We start from the raw sequence: 9,437 nt of genomic DNA, 5'->3' as shown, positions 1-9,437 counted from the left end.
CGCTGCCTTCTTCCTTGGTTTCCTTCGCTTTCTTGAGTGTTGTTTGACGCTACTTAGGGAGCTCTTGTATTGATGAAATTAGCAGCTTAGCAGATAAGATTCTAAATATTTTTCTTTTTTTCTTCCATAGTAGTCAGACACGAGGATATGCCCATACAATCTACATACGCCGACATGTCCATCGACTCCCCTGCTACAGATTCGTCAGGTAAGCCTACTCTGCTGGTAAAATTATGTTAATTAAGAATCTTTTCTAGTTTATGCATATAATCCACACACGCCGATTAAAGCACGCCAATCCTAGGTAGGTATTTCTGGCCAAGCAGGACAGGACCATGCTGATTCCTATTTTTCTGATGGCTCAGATAATGCTTTGGGTGAGCAGGAAGACATATCTGGGGCAGTCCAAGTCCATGAGAAATCGACCGGAGATATGGATATAGTGAGTAGATGGAAATCAAGATAATGCTTTAGGCAAGAGGCGATTGTCTGCAATATCTGAACACTATGAGCTCGTGGATCAAGATGGAAATGATTGTCGAATCAAATGTATTCACTGTGGCTCAGAGCCGATGGTTGGCTGTGGATTGAGCCAATCACATTCCAGGCGCCATATAAAGACTGTACATTCTGAGAATAAAAAAAGGGTCCGAATAACTGCCACACGTGTGGCGTCGACGGAAACCCGCCCGCACGCCTCGTGTGGCATGGACGGGAACCGGCCCGCACGACCACGTCCGCGCGCACAAACGCACGGCCCGCACGTCCGTTGTGTGCCAACCCCGCCCGCACTGCCCCGTCTGGGCAAGCCGACCCGCTGCCCGCACGACCAAGCAGTTCCCGGCCTCCGATCCATCCCCTCTCTCGTCTGCCGCCATCGTCCCCCACCTCTCGAACCCCGACCTCCGTCGCCGGCCTTCTATGGTTGCCATGGCAAACAGAGCAGATCTATAGGGCACTCCCACCTCAAAACCACATCCCAACCCTCCCCACCCCAGCCCCAAACTCCAACCCAACCCTCCAGAGACGATCATCTAAAAACCAGGTGAAAATCTCCCGATCTCGACCTTCTCATCCTTAAGGCTGAAAATCTCCCGATCTTGTGCTGGATCTATGCTATAGGGGTAGAACACTACATGGTTCAGTGTGTAGTCGCAATTGCCAGCCAGAGTACACCAGATCTGCCATGTACTACGTTTGAAATTGACTTAACTTCCTAGCTTAATTGACGCAAGTAGTTGAGTATGAAAAATGGATGAGTAGGAATCACTAAAGAAGGACAGGAGGGACAAATTTTGGAATGAAGAGGGTTGGAAGAAATTAATTGCCACTTGTTTATAACGACAGTTGCCACCTTTCGTTGTCAGTAGCTGCCACCTATTTTGACCCGTCGCTTGCCATCCATATCTTCTATGTGCAAGCAGCAGAAGAATACAATTCTTGTGGATTGTTGATGCCTTCTTGTTCATGTAGTGATTGAGAACACATTGGAAAGAAGCGAGACATGGAAAGAATGAATCACGAAGATGGCGCTGATGCTTGGGGTTCTCAAAGGTCAGAAACGCCCCCTTGGGATGCAATAGAGTACAGTCAGCTCATCTCTTCAGGGCCGTTGCTGCCACTACTAGAACAGTATGCATGCGTAGGTATGATGCGTGATAACAAAAGAAGAGAACAGTTGCCATCTTCGCAACGATGAAAATGACATTCTATTTATGTCGTACACTGTCATTTTTTCGCAGGTTCTTATGACCAAAACACAATTAGGGGGCCCCCGTGGCAAGTTCACTCACAAGGTGCTAACACTGACAAATATACGGGCAGCCAACTTCAACTAGCTTGTATGGATAATCAAGGTAATGCAAACCGAGAAAAGAGCACATACTGTTGTGGACATGAAAAATGAACATGCAAAAAAACTGGCAAAAGGACTCATGAGTTACCACGGGTGAAAATGCAGAGCCTTCATGCAGCACGTGGCATCAGGCAGCATCAATATACCTGCCATCGACGTCATACACAAGTGAGTCCATAAAAAAATGAAGTTGCGGATGATCAATTAGCAGAAGGAGCATAGTTGACAACTACAATTGCCATGACTGGACATCTACAGTTGCCATGTATTAGAAACTACACTTGACATCCCTGGACAACTGTTGTTGCCATCCTGGACACCTGCAGTTGCCAGGGAAGAACAACTGCAGTTGCCATGCCAGTGCGACTACATTTGTCATGCCATGGCAACTGCAGCTGCCATGAAGGAACAACTGCGGTTGCCATGCCGATGCAAATACAGTTGCCATGCTAGTAAAACTGCAGTTGCCACATCAGGGGCAACTGCGGTTGCCGTGCTAACACAAAATGCATTTGCCATGAATTGACCAACCACTACTTTGCGTACAGGTTATTACGCTGGTGGTAACCCGACAAACGTCTCGTGGCAAGCTTCACAAATTGCAGGTGGAGCACGTCATTTTGGTGTCACAGACCACACAAGAAGGTCAAATGCAACACAACAAGGTAAGGGAAAAAAACTGAACCATAAAAACAGCACTACATTTGTTATTTGTAGTTATTTGTAGGCAAAAACAATAGTTGCCATGTTTGTTGAACAGTAGCTGCCATCACTGGACAGCTATAGCTGCCATACATGTCCATGCGCAGACTCACGGCTTGCTGTTTGAAAATGATGTCGTGCCAAATCACTCGTAGATGGTGTGATCCGTTGCGATACACATGTTATTCAAACAAAAAACTTACTCTCGTACCTGTTTTTCCTATTACAGGGCCTACAACTACAGTTAACAGCAGCGCGGGGACATCTACTGCGGGGAGCTCTGAGCGCACGGAAGACGCGTTCCACCAGCCAGCAGACAATCATGCCGCAGACAATTTTGAGTCACAATCGAGAATGGCAATCATTCCAGCAATACCGACAAGCACCCCTTTGAACACAAGCACTGCCAACACTCAAGTGGATGGAACTGCCGCCGATACTGAAATGAATGATGAAACTGACAATGAGGCAGAAGGGATGAAGATGGCGGGCAATCAGAGATCATGGTACCTCAGCCACCGTACATTGGGCAGAGATTTGAACCGTTCGAAGAAGCAAAGGAATACTAGCAGACATATGCAAAGTTCCATGGATTTACGGTCAACACCGAGTACCATAGGAAAATTAAGAAAATTAATGAGTACAGCAGAGGTGAGATGAGGTGCCACAAGGCACGGAGGAACAAGAAGGGGAAAGGTGATGCGCCTGTCGTTCCGGAACGAAAAAGAGAAATCATTCTCAAGACGGGATGCCCTATTCGGTGTAAGCTGAACGTAGATGGAACACAGTATGTGGTCACTAAATATTTTGACGAGCACAACCACAAACTCATAAAGAAGTTCGACCTGGTCAAATTTCTGACCGCCCACAGAGGATTCACCCCAGTCGAAAGGCAATTCGTAAAGCTGCTACATGATTGTAACATCGGTCCATCAAGAATGGTCCAGATACTATCACTCATCCACAGCAAAAAGGGGAAACTGAGTAGCATGCCGTACATACCGGCTGACGTCACAAACCTAATACTATGGCTTTTCCTATGGCAATGACAACCTCTGATCATGTACCATGCATTATTTCTATCCAGAATTCTATGCCCAGAAGCAATGTGTTTCGGTTTGAAAATTGGTGGATGGATCATGATAGCTTCTTACCCTTGGTTGAGTCTGTCTGGAAGCAAAGTATTCACTATGCAGATGCAGCAAAGAGGATTAATGCAAAAATGAAAATCTTGAGAAAAAGTTTGAAAAACTGGGCCAAAACACTCTCCAATCTTAAAGAGGATATCTTATCACTCAATGCTCTGATTGCTATGCTGGATACTTTAGAGCAATCCAGAGATTTATACCCTTTTGAATCCTCTTTTAGATTGGCTCTCAAGCGTCACTTGGAAAACTGCTCTCCCAGCAGAAGGAATATTGGCGGCAAAGAGGCAAGATTAAATGGGTAACCTTAGGCAGTGAAAATTCAGATTTTTTTTCATGCTTTAGCCTCTGTTCAGCACAGACATAACTGCATCACTTCTCTTGTTGGTTCTGATGGTGTGGAGGTTTTTGGTCATGAGGCAAAGGCTAAAATACTCCATGCGGCTTTCAAAGAGAGGCTGGGACAATCCGATTCCTTTGATATTCCTGATGATCTGCTGAATCTTATACAGGCCCACAGTGACTTATCTTTCCTGGAAAACCCATTTACCAAAGATGAAATTGATGCTATAATTACAGACTTCCCTTCTCACAAATCTCCGGGGCCGGATGGATTTAATACAGATTTTATCAAGAAGTGTTGGCCCATCATCAAGTAGGACTTTTATGACCTTTGTGATCAATTTCATAAAGGACATTTGTGTCTTCAAAGCATAAATAGTTCCTTCATCACCCTAATTCCGAAAAAAGTTGATGCATCAGGAGTCAACGACTTCCGACCAATATCACTCTTGAGTTGCACTATTAAACTCTTGACAAAACTGCTGGCTAATCGATTGCAGTCTATTATTTTGGATTTAGTTCATACTAATCAATATGGGTTCCTTAAATCAAGGACCATCCAAGACTGTATTGCCTGGGCATATGAGTTTCTGTTTCAATGCCATAAAATTAAGAAACCAACTATTGTGCTAAAGTTGGACTTTGAGAAAGCCTTTGATAAGATGGAACATGGTATGATTCTAGCAATTCTTAAGAGAAAAGGTTTTGGAGACACTTGGTGCTCTTGGATCAAGCAGATTCTTGGCTCTGCCACATCATCTGTTCTCCTTAATGGCATTCCTGGAGTTCAATTCTTATGCAGACGAGGGGTGAGACAGGGGGACCCCCTCTCTCCTTTGCTCTTTGTTTTGGCGGCAGATTTCCTACAAACTATTCTCAATGATGCAATGCATAGAGACCTCATTCAGCCACCCATTCGGTTTCGAACATGTCCAGATTTTCCCATTCTTCAATATGCGGACGATACTTTGATTATTATGCCTGCTTGCCCCAATCAGCTGCAACATCTCAAACACCTTCTGGGCATTTTTTCTAGGGCCTCCGGTCTCAAGGTCAATTTCCAGAAATCCAACATGATTCCTATCAATGTGGCTGAGGAACAAATGCAATGTCTATCTGCTATCTTGGGTTGTGCAATTGGTAAGTTCCCGTTTACCTATTTGGGAACACCCCTTAGCTTTACTAAACCAAAACTGGAGCACTTCATGTATCTCATTGAGAGGATTCAGAAGAGGCTTTCCACATGCTCTCAGTATTTAAGTTATGACGGGAGACTACTTATGGTCAATGCAGTCTTTTCCTCATTGCCAACTTTTCTCATGAGCTGCTTGCTCCTCTATAAAGGTATCATTGAGCAAATTAATAAATATAGTAGGCATCTTTTTGGAGAGGAAAAGACCTTGAAAAGAAAAACCCACCTTTAGCCGCATGGGATATGCTCTGTCGACCCAAGAATAAAGGTGGTTTGGGTATCTTAAATCTGTGGCTCCAAAACAAATGTTTACTAATGAAAATGGTGCATAAATTCATCAATCATGCAGACATTCCATGGGTCAATTTGGTTTGGGAAATATATTATCCAGAGGGACTCTCGCCAATTAATACTCAGACTTGCTCCTTCTGGTGGAGGGATTGTCTTAAGCTTCTACCCGATTACAAGAACCTTGCGGTCTGTTCCTTGCAGGATGGAAAAACTCTCTCCTTTTGGTCAGATATATGGGATGATCTACCCAAAAGGGAGTTATGGCCACACCTATTTTCCTTCTCACAGAATCAGAATATTTCTCTCCACAGGTTGGGCAATTTGGAAGATTTAGTTACACACTTTCATGTTCCTTTGTCAGAAGAAGCTTATGAGCAATTTCAACAACTGGAATTACTGTTGCACAATACTGGCCTAGTTTCAGAGCACGATATCTGGCAATTACCACAAGGAGCCCATGCTTACAGCGTCTCTAAGACATATAAGCTTCTAGTCACTTATCCAGAGCCCATTCCAGTCGTGAAATGGTTATGGAAAACCTGCTGTCAACTAAGGCACAAAATCTTCTACTGGCTTTTGATATTTAACAGATTAAATACGAGAGCTATGCTGCACCGGAAAAATTTCTTCATTGAGGATTACACCTGTGTTATGTGTAATCAACACTCCCTGGAAACAAGGGATCATCTCTTCTTCCAATGCCCATATGCCCAGCTCTGTTGGCAATATGTGTGCCCCTCATGGCAGCCCCAGAATACAAATATTCAGGAAGAAGTGGCGCATCTCAAGCATCTTATCAATTTGCCTTTTGCTCTGGAAATCATCATTCTGGTCTCCTGGGCAATATGGACAACGCGGAATGATTTCATTTTAAAAAAGATTCCCCCAAATCTATATACTTCCAGGCGCAAATACAAAGAAGAGATGAAATGGCTCACTCATAGAGCACGAAGACAGGATTATTCTGGCATGGCAGATTGGGTTGCAATGTTCAGATAACTTGCTGATCCAGATGGCTGTTTTTGCTGCTTGTTTTCCTTGTATGTATGTATGTATGTATGTTTGTTCTTTTTTACCTTTCCTAGGTTTTCTTTTTCATTCTGATGTATAGTTTTTTTCTCTTACATGGACCTTTTGTATTCTTTTATTTGAAAATTAATAAAAATACGCAGCAGAGTCCTGCTGTTTCCCTAAAAAAAAGATATATTACGAGAGGCACATAATTTGCGCCTGCTGCAAATTTCTGCAACATCTGATGGTTTAAATCCTTTACTGTGCAGTTTTGTGAATTTGAAACATCTTCGCTACTTAGACATCAAAGCTGCTGATGGGCTTGGGGCTTTGCCTCAAATTTTGAGCAAGTTTTGTCATCTTGAAGTATTACATGTTGGCTCATACACCAACCCTACTATGCCTGTCAGGATTGACCATGTTTTTAGGTTGCGACTGTTGGAATATAGAGTTGAGCTCAATCACAGATTGTATTCCTCCCAAACGGGGCAGTACATAATATAGGAGTACAGAGGGAGGAAGAGAGATACACACGCACGCACACGCTAACTAATCCTAACTACTGATCCTGCTTTCACGTAGTGGAGTGAGATGGGTCGGTACTGCATGGCGCATGCATAGGCGGCAGCGCACATGGCTCCTGAAGAGTAGCTCCAAGCTGGTGTGAACGTGTAGTCTAACAGCCCCCCGCAGTGTCAACGTGGGCTTGCCGAATGTTGAGACCGGACCGGAACTGACTGAATGTAGCAGTAGGCAACCCCTTTGTGAAGATGTCCGCATACTGAGAGGTTGTAGGAACATGAAGGACACGAACTTCGCCCAAGGAAACTTTGTCACGAACGAAATGGATGTCTATCTCAATGTGTTTCGTTCGTCGTTGCTGCACGGGGTTAGCGGACATATAGACGGCAGAAACATTGTCACAATAAACCACCGTAGACTTGGCGATGGGCTGATGAAGCTCCTGCAATAACTGACGCAGCCAAGCCGTCTCGGCAACGACATGGGCAACGGCCCGGTACTCCGCCTCAGCGCTAGACCTGGAAACAGTAAGTTGTCGCTTCGGCGATCAAGATATCAAATTATCCCCAAGAAAAACGCAAAACCAGAGGTAGAGCGTCGCGTGTCGGGGCAACCGGCCCAGTCGGCGTCGGAATATGCTAGGAGTGTGGAAGGCGAAGACGGGTAAATGTGGAGTCCAAAGTCTAGGGTGCCTTTGAGATAACGAAGGATTCGTTTGACAAGGTTGAAGTGAGAGGAACGTGGAGCATGCATGAAGAGACATGCTTGCTGAACGGCGTACGACAAGTCGGGGCGCGTGATAGTAATGTACTGCAGGGCACCGGTCAGGCTGCGATAGAGAGTGGGATTATCGAGTAGATCCCCATCAGAGATGGAGAGGTTGGCACCCGAGTCGATAGGAGTGCGAATAGGATGACAGTCGGACATACCGGCGCGCTCAATAATGTCCAAAGCATACTGGCGCTGAGAGAGATGGAGGCCGGCGGGCGAGTGAGTGACAGTGATGCCAAGAAAGTGAGACAGAGTGCCTAGATCGGTCATGGAGAATTCACGACTAAGAAGGGCAATAATATAAGTGAGAAAAGAAGAGGACGAAGCAGTGAGAATAATATCGTCGACATAGAGAAGGAGATATGCAGTGTGGGTTGTTGACTTGTAAATGAATAGCGAGGTATCACATTTAGAAGCAACAAATCCAATGGAGGTAGCATAGGCTGTGAAGCGAGTAAACCATGCGCGCGGGGCTTGTTTAAGGCCGTAAAGAGATTTGTTAAGAAGGCAGACATGGGATGGGGCGACGGGATCTTCGAAACCGAGCGGCTGCTAACAGTAAACGGTTTCCGTAAGATGCCCGTGAAGGAAGGCATTCTTAACGTCGAGCTGATGAATGGGCCACGAGTAGATGTAGCTAGAGAGAGAACGACCCGAATAGTGCTAGGTTTGACGACCGGCGAGAAGGTCTCGTCGTAGTCAATACCCTCGGTCTGAGAGAAACCGCGAACAACCCAACGTGCCTTGTAACGAGCGAGAGTGCCATCGGAGTTGTACTTGTGTCGGAAAACCCACTTCCCACTAATAACCGGAGCCGTGGAGGGTCGAGGGACAAGTGACCAAGTCTCATTTTGGAGGAGAGCTTGGTACTCGTCACTCATGGCACTGGCCCAACAGGGATCGGCAAGAGCAGCGCGATAGTTGCGGGGGAGGGGAGAGACACGCGAGAGATCAGCTAGGAAATTGAGCCGACGAGATGGCAGTTGGAAGCCCGACTTGGCACGAGTACGCATGTTATGAGGGTTAGCAGGGGGCGCGACAACAATGGCATGGCGCGGGAGAGGCCGAGGGGTGGTGGGGCTACCGGAGGAAATAGAGGCCGAGGTAGTAGAGGCCGAGCTACGGAGGTGGTGTGTGGGGACGCCGGGGTGCAGGTTTGGGGGCGGGAGGTGGAAGAAGCAGGCGTGATGGCGGCGGGCTGGCCGGGCGAAACGACTGGTGTGCTAACGTGGCTGCCAGGCGAAACGGCCGGCAGGGCAACAATGTGGTCTGGCGAAGCGGCTGCTGGGCTAGTGTGGGTGCCGACCGGGGGTGTGAACACAGCTGGGCTGGTGAGCGGGGAAGCGGGCGTAAAGATGGGTGCATCGGCTGTAGGTGGATGCGAAATATCAAGCGCTGAGTTGGCCTCCGAAGTGCGAGAGAAAGGGAAGACGAATTCGTCGAAGGTGACGTGCCGCGAGGTGTAGACGCGTTGGGTGGAGAGGTCTAGGCATCGGTAACCTTTGTGATCCGGGGGATAACCAATGAAGACGCAAGGAAGAGAGCGAGCAGCAAGCTTATTCGGCGCAGTGGCCTCCGTGTTAGGGTAGCATAGGCATCCGAAGAC

This window comes from Triticum dicoccoides, chromosome 5B (assembly GCF_002162155.2).
Source record: "Triticum dicoccoides isolate Atlit2015 ecotype Zavitan chromosome 5B, WEW_v2.0, whole genome shotgun sequence".
Lineage (NCBI taxonomy): Eukaryota > Viridiplantae > Streptophyta > Magnoliopsida > Poales > Poaceae > Triticum > Triticum dicoccoides.
The sequence above is the reverse complement of the archived record's forward strand: the minus strand, read 5'-3'. Positions refer to the sequence as shown.